At 38.8% G+C, this 14,053-nt stretch overlaps 1 protein-coding gene across 1 annotated transcript in view; it reads left to right on the top strand.

Annotated features, from left to right (window-relative positions):
* Nucleotides 1-5,175: 5,175 nt before the first annotated feature.
* Nucleotides 5,176-14,053, top strand: part of CYSLTR1 (cysteinyl leukotriene receptor 1) — a 47,562-nt gene continuing 38,684 nt past the window's right edge. Inside the window, exon 1 of the mRNA XM_019713593.2 lies at nucleotides 5,176-5,523. The gene's annotated coding sequence lies outside the window, so the exon portion shown is untranslated. The remainder of the gene's footprint in view (nucleotides 5,524-14,053) is intronic.

The raw sequence follows: 14,053 nt of genomic DNA, 5'->3' as shown, positions 1-14,053 counted from the left end.
TTTGTTTGAATATATTCTCTGTTCCTTTCTCTCTTTCTTCTCCTTCTGGTATGCCCATTATTCTTATATTGCTCTTTCTGATGGAGTCAGAAAGTTCTTGTAGAGTTCTTTCATTTCTTTTAAGTCTCAAGTCTCTTTCTTCTTCCATCTGTGTCATTTCCAGGTTTCTCTCTTCGATGTCACTGATTCTTTCCTCCATCTGGTCAACTCTACTACCTAAGCTGGTTATTTCATTCTTAATTTCTTCTATTGAGTTCTTAATCTCCAGAAATTCTATTTGGTTCTTTTCTAAAATTTCAATCTCTTTTGTAAAATGCTCATGTTGTTCTTTGATTGTGTTTCTGAGTTCATTAAACTGCCTTTCTGTGTTTTCTTGCATCTCGTTGAGTTTTTTCAGAACTGCAATCTTGAATTCTCTGTCATTTAAGTCACATATTTCCATATCTTTAAGTTCCTTTTCTGGAGACTTTTCACTTTCTTTCTGAGCTGTCTTGTTGCCTTGGTTATTCATGGCAATTACTGATTTATTATTTCTCTTCCTAGACATCTACAGGAGTGGCTTTTGCAACAGGTTGATAGGAAGAGGTCTTTCTTTTGTTTTCCAGTACTTGCTGGTAGAATGTTTTATTTTCTATCCAACTGCAGCCTTTTTTTCTCTCTCACACTGTAGTGTTATGTTTTCTGTGCACTATTCCACCTTCTCACACATTGGGGGGATTCCCTGGGAGATGGGCTTCTCCTCTGTTAATAGTTTGCCTGGGTCACAGGGTGCAGTGTCTGTGTGGGTATGTGGAGAGCTGTGGAAGTTCCAAAGGTCCTCCTGCACCAGATTCAGAGCCTGTATATTTCAGCAGTTCCTGTTTACTCCTGCAGGGATCTGCCCAGATAGGTGGGGCTTGGGGCAGGTGAGTTGTGAGAGGTGGCCCTGAGCAATGGCAGTGCACACCACCACAGCCAGTCCTGCTTCCACATCTCCCTCCTGTTTGCTGGAACTAGTTGGGCTGCGAATGTGTGTCTGCAGTCCACAGTTCTCAGAACAGCAAATATTCTGTTCTTTTGCTCTGACACTGCTACTGTTCTGCTTCTAGCACCGAGTAGGTGGGGGCGGGGCGAGCTCTGGGAAGGTAGAGAGGGGGCGGCTAGTCTCAGTGTCTAAGGCTTCCATTCTCTGCTTGGCAGTGAGGGCTTAAACCACCGTTTTCAGCCTTCTTCCGTCAGTCTTTGCTACGAGGTCTCTGCTGTGAGTGATGGGTTCAGCCGTGTTATTGGTTATCCCCTCAGCCCTGTGGGCCATAAACAGAGCCTTAGCAGTCCAAGTTCTTCCCTCTCCCACAGGTGAAGTAGTTCCAGGATGCAGCAAGCTCAGAGCCCTGAGCTAGGTCTGCATCATGCGCCTGCTCGACTCCATCTCCGTACTTCTCCCTTCCCTCCTCCCCACTCGCGTGATTCACCCACCTTTAGGTGAATTCAGTAGTGGATCTCTTCGTCTTGCCTGTCTGCTGTGCATGGAGTCCTTTGTGGAATTATAGTCCTTCGATTTGTTGTAAATTCCAGGGGAGATTTACAGAGTCTCAACTCACTCCGCATTTTTATGACTGGACAAATCAGAAATTTATAGTACAGTTATTGCTCAGGTATTTCCTTTCATTTTCCTTGGAAAAACCTAAACTTGGTACTCTTTCAAGTGGCAGGTATTTCCTTTCATTTTCCTTGGAAAAACCTAAACTTGGTACTCTTTCAAGTGGCTGTAGACAATCCCTTCAATTAAGAAAAGACCTAGTTCTCACTGAAGGTCTTTGCCTAATTCCTCCATTACTGATCCTCTCTTGGAACAAAAGCTGACATGGTGACAATTCCAACTGGCCCCAGATCCTAGGTTTGCAAGCTATCAGCAGATTCCCTTACCACAGGCACTCAACAGATTCTCTCTCACCACAGTTGTCAAAATGACCCACCAATCCAGCCTGTTTCCCGACCCACACCCATCTTCAGCTGGACTGCGGGGCAAACACTAATTAGGAGGAAGTAAATTTGGAGTTTATCATCATTATTACATCTTGCATTTTATAATGTTTTTTTCCTGCAAATTTATGTATATTCTCTTTTGGTCCTGTTAGGGGAGAAAGGCAAGAACTGTATAAATTCATGCAAAGGAGCTCCCTCATCCATGCTAACTAGATTCCCTTCTCCTGGAACTTGAAAACCCACACATAAAGTCACACACACTCAGCATGCCTCAGTTATGCCCATAGTTCCACACTGAGATAGAAATAAATACAAAGAGGTGAAAATAAATCTGTTTACTCTTGATTGGAATCCAGAAACCTGGGTTCTTTTCCCAACTTTGGCACTTAATTATACGACCTTGTACTTGTGATACTCCCTAACCCAAACACGGTATTAATTTTAAAATCTATTCTAAATCTGGGTTTTTCAATGCAGTAGCCACTATCCATATGTGGTTACTGAGCCTCTGAAATGTGGCTAGTGTGATTGAAGGGCAGAATTTTCATTGTATTTAATTAACTTACATTTAAGTTTAAATAACCACACACAGCTAGAGGATACTGCATTGGACAGCACAAAATAATGTAGGGATGTTGGCTTAAATTATCTGTACCATTTCTCCTTCGTGGTTTATGCTATTCCATTCTACAGGGTTCATTCCAACTCATCCAGAATTCTCAGTTAGTGTGCCTCAGCCTCACCAGAAAAGATAATCCAGGGTTGCTTTATGCCCATTGGGTAGGCCCTGGGACAAGAAGAGGGAAAGTGGTAAGTGCCATATTTCCACAGCTTGACTGATATTTTTCATTGTCTCTGGGTTTCTATACACTAGAACTAAAGGGAGAAGCAAGGCAATCCCAGCCTCTGTGAATAAATGTACATGTGTGTATAGAATTGGGCTATGAGTATAGTAATACTCTTTCTTATCTACCTTTTCAAAGTGTCATTATTATTGATTGTGGAACAATTTCAGTTCTGGAGGAAAAAAAGTGACTCCTCTTGATTTTGTAGTAAAGAAAATACATCTTGAGAAAGTCTCTTTCTCTGTGGCCTGTCTCCTCATCTGTAATATGAGAGAGTTGGACTAGATTTATTTATACAACAAATCAAATAATGCAATGAGCTAACAGCTGGAAACACAATGAGTTGAGAACCTGTCATACCCTCAGGAACTCAATTTAATGAAAATTCTAAACAAAATGATTTTTCAAGACCCCTTTTCAGCTGTATGAGTTCATGTAAGTCATGAATCTTATGACTTATAGTTAATGTTGTGAATGGTGTATGTCTGAAAATCCTTTAACCTCCTGCCCAAACCATACTTCACTAAGACAGAGTCCCCATCCAATCACATGATATCCCCCTTCTCCCTCACCATTCCCTACTTGGTACTCTCTACCCTAATAATAAATTAACAACTGAAAGAGTCTGTGAAAATGAGAAAGAGTAGAGAGAAGGCAGCAGAGAGGGATCAACCTGGGTATTTAACCATTTCCTGAAAATGATAGAAAATGTGAGGATAGGTATGTAATGAAGATATACAGAAAAGAAAAGAAATGATGAAACACAAGGAAAGGAGATTTAATAATCTGTTTTCAATTATAGTGAACATGGTATAAACAGATGTAGTTGCACAAGGCAAAGACCTAATTGGGGATGGGTGGGGCACTGTCCTTCCTATCACTCAGGAATCAGACAAGCACCTAAAGAACAAAATGAGTAGAGAAGGACACAGAAACACCACAGGGCATCCCCCTCTCTGACACAGCTGTTGAAGTGCCATCTTAAAGCTCAAAAATCTAGCCCCTTTTTCTTTTCTTCATTACCTGAGTATGCACTACTCTTCCACCATAGCTCAGGATGGCAGTAAACAGTCCAGACTGGGGAGGAAGTGATAGCACACCCTCTATCTCCTTCATGAACTTTCCCCTATATCTCCCAGGATCCAAACTTAGTTTAAGAAATTCAAGTTATAATGTCACTTTAGTAAGTAAAACTCCCCAGGGGTGATTAAAGAGTCTGGTCTTGAGTCCAAATGATATCTCCCCCTTTAATTTGGTTTGTTGGCCTTTCCCCCCAACTACTACCATAACCAAGAATTCTCTAAATAAAGATGAAGATTTCAAAAACTTTAGAGCTCTGGCCTCAGGTTGGCTGTGAGATAATTCTGGTACCTACAACTCCAAAATTTGAATAAATGGCTTTGTTCCTGCAGCACATAACAGGCCATAGGGCTTTTGCTGGGCTCATGTTTTACTGAGTACAACCAAATTAGTTATTAGTTATGGGGTCATGTTTTTCATTATTATTAGTTTAAGGTGTACAAAAACAGCATAGCAATTAGACATTTACACACCTCACAAAATGATAACATGGGATTATGTTTTAAGAAGTGGTAAACGTAAATATGCCTATCCCCATATAGACCATCTTAATATAACTCAGTATAATTGATGTAACCAACTCACATCAAAGTCTCATCATTTGGTTCATAACGTGAAGGTACTGCTCCAAATTCAAATCAGCACAAAGCAGACTGCAATGTCCCTATTCTCCAGAAGCCAGAAGTCCCTATCCCATAGTCCCAACACCCCAAAGCCTAGCCAAAAGTCAAGAGCATTCACTTAGCTTCCAAATACCACTGGCAGCAAGCCCAGTCATTCCAGACCATTCTCAGTGTGAGATAGAACAACCCACTTTTAATCCAGTGGAGGCAATATATTGCTGTGAGGATTTGGGGAAACCAAGTTCAAACTAAGGCAATTATTTTCTAGGAAATAAGGCACCAGAAAGGAAAAGCCTTTTTAGAATGTAGTTAGAGCCAGAAGTGTCATAAAGGAAAGACAGGGGGGAAACGGTGAAGGGTGAGAGAGAAAGAGAGATAATTTATCTTGTCTAAGATCAAGTTTCACATAACGGCAGTTAGATTAGCATATACTGGTAGGATTATCTTTCTCCACCTACAAATAGTCTAACTACCCCCAAATCATAAAAATCAGAAAGAACTAAACTGGACAGAGTATACTCCTTCCTGCTTCTCATCTCAGAGCAGCTGTGTGATTTCCTTAGGATTTTGTTCCTGGAGCTAGGGATCAAAGCTCATTTATACACACAACAATCTGCAAGTCTCCAGTTTCTATTCTTCCTCCATTCCTCTGCTGTCCCCTCCCCCACTTGGCACCAGAGAAGCTAAACTTATGCGTGCTTTAAACAGTTTGAGGACTAATCTGAAAGAGGAAGAAGAATCTGTATAAATTGGCTAGCATATGTGCCCTGCCCTCTGTCCTCTTAAAAATAGCAGCAACCCATCATTTCGAAGAAGCTTGCCTGAAGAGCAAGCAGCCTGTGAATGGAGTGCACTTTCAGGACCTTCCAAAGTATTCAGATTTACTGTGCAGCTCACTAACAACGGTTTGGCTCTCCAAGAAACAGGGAATTGGATTTACCGAAAACTTAGTGTTTGCTTCTGAGAGTGAATGTCAAAGGACCCTAAAGTGCCAGCCTTGAAGGTAGCAGGTAAGGAGATTCAACCTTTCAATGCTAAGATGATTTTAGCAAATTCCCAGGAGTTTGGAGATCTGCCCTACCTGCTTTAATTTAGGCTGCTGGTATGAATTCTTTCTGCTTTATTTGTTGGCTAGTAAGTCTGTCAACAAGTATTGCTCAGTGCTTCTGCTAAAGGCTCAATGTGGCAAAATACAGAGGGGACACTCCCCCAAGCCTCCAGCACCTTTGTAATTAAGTTGGAATTGTAAGGCATATTTTAAAATCCTATTTTAAGGGCTTCATGTAGTTTCTCTAATCTGTAGTGGCAGTTTACTTCAATATGGAAAGAAAATATATAGTGACTGCTGAAGGTAAACCAGTGAAGAATAATCTGGTATTTTTACAAGGTAGTTTCACATTCATTATGCCACTTGAACCTGTCAATATCCTGCAATTTAGACAGGGTAAGTGTTAATATCCTTGTTTTGCAAATAAGGAAATAGACTCAAAGAAGTTAAGAAATTTTCTGGAAACATACCACACAACTAGAAATTGGCAAATTATTATTAGAGACTGCAAATAGAAAGCTCTCAGAACTATAAATGAATATAAAGAAATTGCATGATCTATTTAGTAACTTAAACATATCTGACATAGACCAGGTTTACACAGAATCAACACTTTACACATTTTAATCAAAATATTTGGCCAGGAACATTCTTCTATTTAGCAGCAAAGAAACTGTTTTCAAGGGTAAACAAATGGTTTGGTGGATTCCATCTCTAGCTAAAAAAAGAGAAAAATCCTTGAATCTTGAATTCAGTTGTTCTGCCTTCCCAGTATTCTGATTGTCTTGAAACCTAGAGAGAGCCATGACACCATACATCTATCAGGTGATTACTCAAAAACAAAGTGTAACTAAACCCGGACTTGGGACTGCATTGTATGCCAAGCAGTCCCTGCAAATGAAATAAATCAGCCTCGGAGCCAGTGAAACCAAATAGAATGGTAGATTAAAGAAAGTTGGCAAATTGAATCTAGTCTGAATCCAGCGTTTCAGTGTCTTCCTAACCCAGAGTCATTAATTACATTTTCTACTACATTCCCCCCCTACCCTTAATCAAACTTTTGATGTGTTTAGGAACTATTTATCTGGGCTAAACACAAATTTTTCCATGGTGCAGAAATTATAAATTTGCCTTTGCTTTATCGTTAGTTGATAATAAGGGATGAAAGGAACAGCACCGATTCTTAAGATACATATACCAGCCTTGTGAATTTAATGCCATGAAGGATAACTATAATAATCTCTCAAATAACATAGCTCTGCTTGGACTTCTACTTGGATCCATTTTGTTATTTCTTATGTTCTTGTTAAAATCTCTCAAATATGTTGTAATCCAGTTAAGCAAATGCGATTAAACTCAATATAGTATGTGAACAAAGCAAGGTAAAACATAGTTCCTGCCCTTGGGGAACTTACAGGTGTACCTGCAGGGTACACCAAGGAGCCTGATCTGGCTAGGATAAAGGGATTGAGTTGAGGAGTAACAGAAAATGAATTTGGATAGAAATTTAAGGCAAGATTATTAGACATTGAATCCCAGGCATTTTAATGGGAAATCTTATGAACAAACTTTGAGTAAGCAAGGACATTGATGAAAAAAAAACATTTTAAGGAGATGAATCTGTCAGTTTCATAGTCCTGACTACATTTGGAAAAAGCTGGAAATAGGGAGACCACTTAAAGAGTAGAAGTTGAGGCTGTAAGCTAGGTTAGTGACAAGACACATGTAAACGGAATAATAGATAGAAGTTGGTGAGTGATTAGATACAGGCAGCATAGGACAAGAATGTCAGAGACATCTCTAAAATTTTGAACCTATGAGATTTGGGCAGTGATGCTACTACTATTCATAGAAATAGGTAATTTGGGGATACAACTGGAAATGTAGGACATGACTAGTACTGTTTTTGACCTATTGAGTTTGAGGAGATGGCAAAAATTCCAAGAAGCAATGTCTGATGGGTGATTAGAAATAATGGCCCTGAATGTGAGTGTTGGATAAGAGGTGGAGGCTGAAGTTGAATCTGGAGAATGTAGTAGATAGCCAAGGCCATAAGAATGACTCAGCTTCAAGAAAACAAATGTAAGAGATGACCAAGGACTGAAACTTGTGCAGTGCCTACATTTTCAGGCACGAGAAAGAAGAGGGTCTTAAGAAATAAGAGCCACAGAAATATACTTCTTCTCCTCAAAAGATACCAAGAGTCTTGAGGGAAGTTATCAGGTTCTTTTAAAGCTTCCCTGCCTAACAATAACCAGCACAGTGCTCATACACACCATGAACACTCAATAAATATTAAGTTATTATAACATAAGCAAGGATAGAGATTTCTTACTTTGAGGAATCTTCTAGTTTGAACTCTGTCATAAACTCTGCAACCTAATAGTGGCTGCTCTAAACTACCTTGATGTATGGATTTCAAGGGAAAAGAAACTGGTCCTGGGTAACTGGGAGGTCCTCCTAGTTTTGCCTTTTAATCAGCTGTTTGTTCTTTAACAAGTTACTGAACATCAGTATTTCTTGGTTTCCTCATGTATCAAATGTAGTAATGAGCTTATAGGAGTATTTTGCAGATCTGTTAAAATAATAAACATAAATATGAAAGCAACTTGAAAATACAAACCACCATCCAAAGGGTTTTGTTTAAAGTCCATTCCAGGTAAATAAAATACACAACAAACTTGATTACATGTGGAAAAAGTAAGACCAGTTACTTTCTTCTCCCAATACTATACCTCTAGACCAGGGGCTTTAATCTAAGCATCAGTAATCTCATCCTCATCCTACTCCTAGGACCTATCAGTAAGATCCAGCTTTCTGGTTACCACTAACTGTATAATACCTGTGCAAGCCTCAATGTGAATTCTGGAAGAAATAAAATATTTAAGTAGTATTTAATAAATATTTCTGTGAAAACACTTTCTACCTGTTTTCATTAGCTATTAATTCCATTAAGTCCATTGTTCTTATGATTAAATGCTAAGTATCAAAACAATTTTTTTTATTAAATTTATTGGGGTGACAATTGTTAGTAAAATTACATAGATTTCAGGTGTACAATTCTGTATTACATCATCTATAAATCCCATTGTGTGTTCATCACCCAGAGTCAGTTCTCCTTCCGTCACCATATATTCGATTTCCCTTACCCTCATCTCCCACCCCCCTAACTATTACCCTCATCTCCCACTCCCACTAAACTATTATCTGTGTCTGTAAGTTTCTGTTTTTTTACACCAAATTCTGAATGTAAAAAAATTTCCATTGTTCTGTCCTAAAGCCACTTCTCCAATTGCAGATTTGGTTATAATATAAATCATGCTCCCAAAATATATAAGCAGGAATAGTGCATTTGTCTCTCCATAAAATGCAAAGACCTAGGTCATTTTTATCTCTGGCACCAATGTTATTTGGGTTTCAGGCTACAGAGATGTCTACATGGTAATGGTTTAAAAGCCAGTGAGAAACAGCTTTTCCAGTTCGATCAGGCATGAGCAAACTCCAGGGAGACAGATTCATGCCGACTAATCCTACAAAAGCAATTCATGAGTCAGAATACCAATTTGTTGATTTGCGTTGAGGAAATACAACTGTTAAGAAGTCTGATAGACTCATAGCAGGTAGTGGCCCATCCTTATCCTTACAGAAAAGGCAAGAGAGAAAGCCATTTAACCAGATTATAAACCCAGATACCTTAGGTCCATTAATTCATGTCACAATACTGGTGCTAAAACACTAGCAACTGACAATTACTTTTGCCCTCAATTGAGAATTCTTCATAGGTTTGTAGAGAAGACCACTGTTTAAATATAAGTTGTGCACCACAAGACTCTTCTATCTTGCTTCCTCATTCCATCCTATCCTACCATGATTGCTCCCTTCTTTGTGCCCCACAAGTTTTGCTTCTGGATTTAGGGGAGGAGTACATATGAGAGAAAAGGGAAAGAAAAATCTTTAAACGTTTGGGAGAAGCTAGAGAGGGGCCCTGGTAGAAATAGATAGGGGGAAAGAGACAAAACAGAAGAGTAGACATAGACCCTTGAGCACTTAAACACAGAGTTAATTTTCCCTTTGATTAATAAAATGTCATTATATTATTTAGAATGTTTATGGAATCAATACATCCCTAACATTTGAGCTCCTACTAAAATGTATCTGATAGAAAAGGAAAAGGAGCTGAGATATAGAATGTGTCCCCTGGTAAATCCAGGTTTTCTTCTATTTTCCATCAATCCTTTTTCCCTAAAAAGGAAAAAAAATCCAGTTTGAAATCACATCTTGAGATGTCTAACATATGACTTCTTAAACTCTGGGTGATGAACCCACAATGTGATATATAGAAAATGTATTACAGAATTGTACACCCGAAACCTATGTAACTTTATTAACAATTGTCACCCCAATAAACTTTAATTTTTAAAAAAAGATTTTAAAAAATATTCCCTAGGTAACTTCATATATCATAAGTTTTTAGTCTCTTAGAATTCTTCAAAAAAGTCATTCCTGCTGTTCTAAAAAAAAAAATCTCATCTATTTCATATGAACAGCCTCTGTTTTTACATATGAACAGCCTCTGTTTTTACATATGAACAGCCTCTGTTTTTACATAGGGTTGTCTTTGTGTTGTCATGGAGTCAACATTATAGATGGAATTAAGCTAACAATTACAAAGTTCAAATATCTCTGACACATCTCTCATACTTATTCCAAAGTTCCTAGGAAGTTCAGGCCTCAGAAGATATTAAAAGCTTCTTTTCATTCCAGATTGGTTACCCATTGTGTTTAACCTAGATTTGAATTCTTATTTAAGATGAAGGACTTCAATAGAAAGCAATCTCCTAGAGAATAACTATCTTGCTTCCAGGATCCAGGTATCTAAATACCAAGAAGTTATAGGCTGAACTCAGAGTCAGCTGTGAGCATTGGCCTCAGAACTTAAAGGGATTCCGAGTTTCTGGTAATTAGATAGAAACTTATACAGGTATCCCTGTGAAAATGTAGTCCCTCTAATTAGTGCTTCACAACAAGTTCAAATGTAGGTAATCTGTCTGTAAAATGTTTCTACCACCCAGACCAAGGGTAGAGCTCTTCTCCCACTGTGCACCCCCACCCACATTCATGCACTACTCAGGATCCCTCTTGCCATTTTGTGACTTGCATTTCCCTTCAGGTCTGTTCTTATGAATTACTTTATTCTAATTACACAGGATAAACATCTGTGTCACAGTACTATGCAAGGGGCAGAATGTGCTATTGGCTCTGAATACCACAGTCTAAGTTCCTTTTGGACTTGACACTGTTCTGTGTTTGGAATTCAACTGTATGACAACAGAATGGCCCAATTTGATTAGTGTGCCGTTCTCCTCTTAAGGACAAATAAGCTTCTGGAGAAGAAACATCTTAGAGCTGTCAGCAATGCAGTATCAACTCCCCCATAGTTTCTAATACCAGTGAGAACGCTGCTAAGCATATCTCTGAAAATACCAAGTAAAAAAGCTATTTATTGTGATAATAAGGCTACAGTGATGACAGGAGGATCTTTCTACTCATTTCCTGAGATTTTTTATTACCATAGAGGAAAGCCACTGGGATCATTAACACAAGCCTGGCTGTTTATAGATTAAAACCCCATGGAGAATGTGCAGCTTTGCTCCACTCGATCAACAACCAATCATTCAGTTAACATTTATTGCACATTTTTCCATGTGCTAAATATTGTGGTAGGTTAGGCTTTGGGTTCACAGAGCTTAAGAAAAAAAAAGAAGGCTAGATTTTTTTTTTTCTCTCCTGCCCTAGGGGAATTCACAATCTACCTAGGGGGACAAGATTCCTATACATTAAAAGATATAATACGAGGTTGTAGATGCTGACTGCCATATTATTGGTATAGACAATAAACGTAATACAAGTTCAAATAAGAGAGGTATGAAGGTGGGGTGTTCAAAGGTCAAATTTGGTGTCAGGAAGTGGAACCTGAGCTCAGCCTAGTATGAGCAAGAAAGAGAACCATAAATATTTACATTTGTATAGTGCTTTATAGTTTACAAAATACTCCTATTTGCTGATTTTCCAATTAATTCATGTATCCATTCAACAAACACCTGCTGTACCAAAAGATTAATAAAACATTTTATTACCAAGTTAACAGTTAGTTAACTTGGGGAGAATCCCTTCACAATGTAGACATATATGAAATCACATTGTATACTTTGAATATCTTATATGTTGATTATACCTCAATAAAGTTGTAGGGGAAAAACATTGACACTCACCTCCCTGAGTTCAGCCATATAGAATGAACAGCACAGGTAACTTTTTTCATTTGACAATAATTGGATATATGGAGAATAGGAAAGAGGGCATTGATCAAACAAAAGTCGGGTCTCACTGAGCTGCCTAATGAAAACTAAGTTTCCTGCATCTTGCCACTGCTCAGCAGAAGTGGAGGAACTATCTGCCTTAGAAGGCTGAGCCCTGAGTTGCAACCTCCCCCACTTCCTCTTCTGCTTTGGCCCTGCCCTCATCACCCCACCCCTGTTGGCAGTCCTCCAATACATGTAGACCATCCGGTAAAGTACTAACATTTACTGGAAAGGTAAAGGACGTCCTGGGGAGGCATTGAACTATTAAAATCATAAAACTATACCCAAATACTGATTTAATCTTTCAGTCTCTCCTTTTGGCTAAATTCAAAAATACCCATCATCAGTTTCACCCAGACCTTATAGTCAGACACATCCCTGGGTTGAGTGGTTGGAGTCTCATCAATCTCCGACCTAGGCCACATTTGAACTCTCCTTCAGCCCCAGCAGAACACTTTTGCCTTTTTGTTTTAGTTTGTTTTAAGCTCTTTACCTTCTGTTTTTTCCTAAATGTGTGGATTCATCTGCCCCGCCTCCATTCCTTTCTTCACCAATGATTTGTGAAGTGTCAATTCATGAGTGATGGTCCTCTATATGCTTTTTAATTTTTAAGTTTTCCTTTTAATAGATACTACCCTCCTAGAGGTGTCCAAATTTCACTTCCAGTTTACACCATTATCTAGATTCTTGCACAATAGCATCTGCATTTCCACATGAAAAAGATGCTCCTCCCTCCACCCCCCTAGACCCCCACCATTGGGAGTTAAATACTCTATTACTCAAAAGCACCTAATACTACACAGTTACTCTTCCAAAGTTGCTCAATTAGCAGAGCAAAAGAGCAAATCTGAATAAAGCAGACTCGTTGTCATTGATGGGATCATCACCTAAATGGATATGACAGCCATGTAAGCAAAAAGAGTAATTACAGCACTGTAATAAGTAAGATAATAGAACCATGAACAAGGAAGCATTTGTAGAGAAACAAAGTAAGAGAAAACTGAATTCTAATTGAACCATCAACTTCTGTGTTCAAGTGCTCTCCAAGGTTCTAACATCCTCAGAATATCCTGTACTAATTCTTCTTTCCACATCTAACCCTTCTACTAACCCTTTCCTCATTGTGCCCTCTGGAACCCCCCCTTCCATTATGAATAAGTTCCCTTACATCTTAAACCTCTTCAAATAATTCTCCCACCACCTACTTGCCTTAAAAGAAACTTTGTCCTCCCCATCACAAGTAAGCTGCTTATTTTTCTGCATCCCACGTACTGTAAGACCTAAAGAAAGAGTCTGTTGTATATGTTCTAGTTCCCGGTGACACTTCAAACCATTACTCTTCTGCCATAATGCACAAAGCCATTTATCTATGCTACCCTCTAATCCTCCTTATTAATGTCATCATCTATTGACCTCCTACTTTTTCCCTAATTCACTGAATATTTTGGCATTTGGTTTGCAATCTTCCTTTCTACCCCAAATCATGCTATTACCTTGGTAACTTCATCTTCCATATGAACAACCAACCCAGGAAACTGACTTCAAATTTTTCTTGATCACCTTATCTGGAACAACATTCATTCACATTACACCTTGGTTATGCATTCCATGGCCACATTTGGGGCTTTATTTATCATCACAGAGCTGAAATTTTAAACTCCTATGTACCTACCATACTCTAACCACAAGCTCTTATATTCCTTTATTGCTACGACACCAGTTCTTAAATCTCAATGAATCTTTGTCCCTTGGTCCCTCCTTTTTCTCCCAATCTGTTAAACTTCTTCATGGTTTTACTTTTAACCATTCTTTTGGTAGCATTCTCAACTTCCTTACCCCAGTGTCTTTCCATAACATTTGTTCTATGACCCCCAACCTTACACCACTTTAAGCATTTGTATTTTTTCTCTCTTGCACCCAGGCTGCTGAACACTATTGAAATAAATCACATACTAGTGCAGACTGGGGCCATTAAAAATCCACATTTTCCAACCTCAGTTAGGCCTTCCGTCTCGTCTTGGTCATATTTCTCTTCAATTTCCCAGAGCCGCCATTCAAAACTTCACCAGTTTTTAGAAGACCTGAACCCAAGTGTAGCCCTCTTTTTCTCAACAGACAACATTGTCTCGT

This window comes from Rhinolophus sinicus, chromosome X (genome assembly GCF_036562045.2).
Source record: "Rhinolophus sinicus isolate RSC01 chromosome X, ASM3656204v1, whole genome shotgun sequence".
Classification (NCBI taxonomy): Eukaryota; Metazoa; Chordata; class Mammalia; order Chiroptera; family Rhinolophidae; genus Rhinolophus; species Rhinolophus sinicus.
The sequence above is the reverse complement of the archived record's forward strand: the minus strand, read 5'-3'. Positions and strand labels throughout refer to the sequence as shown.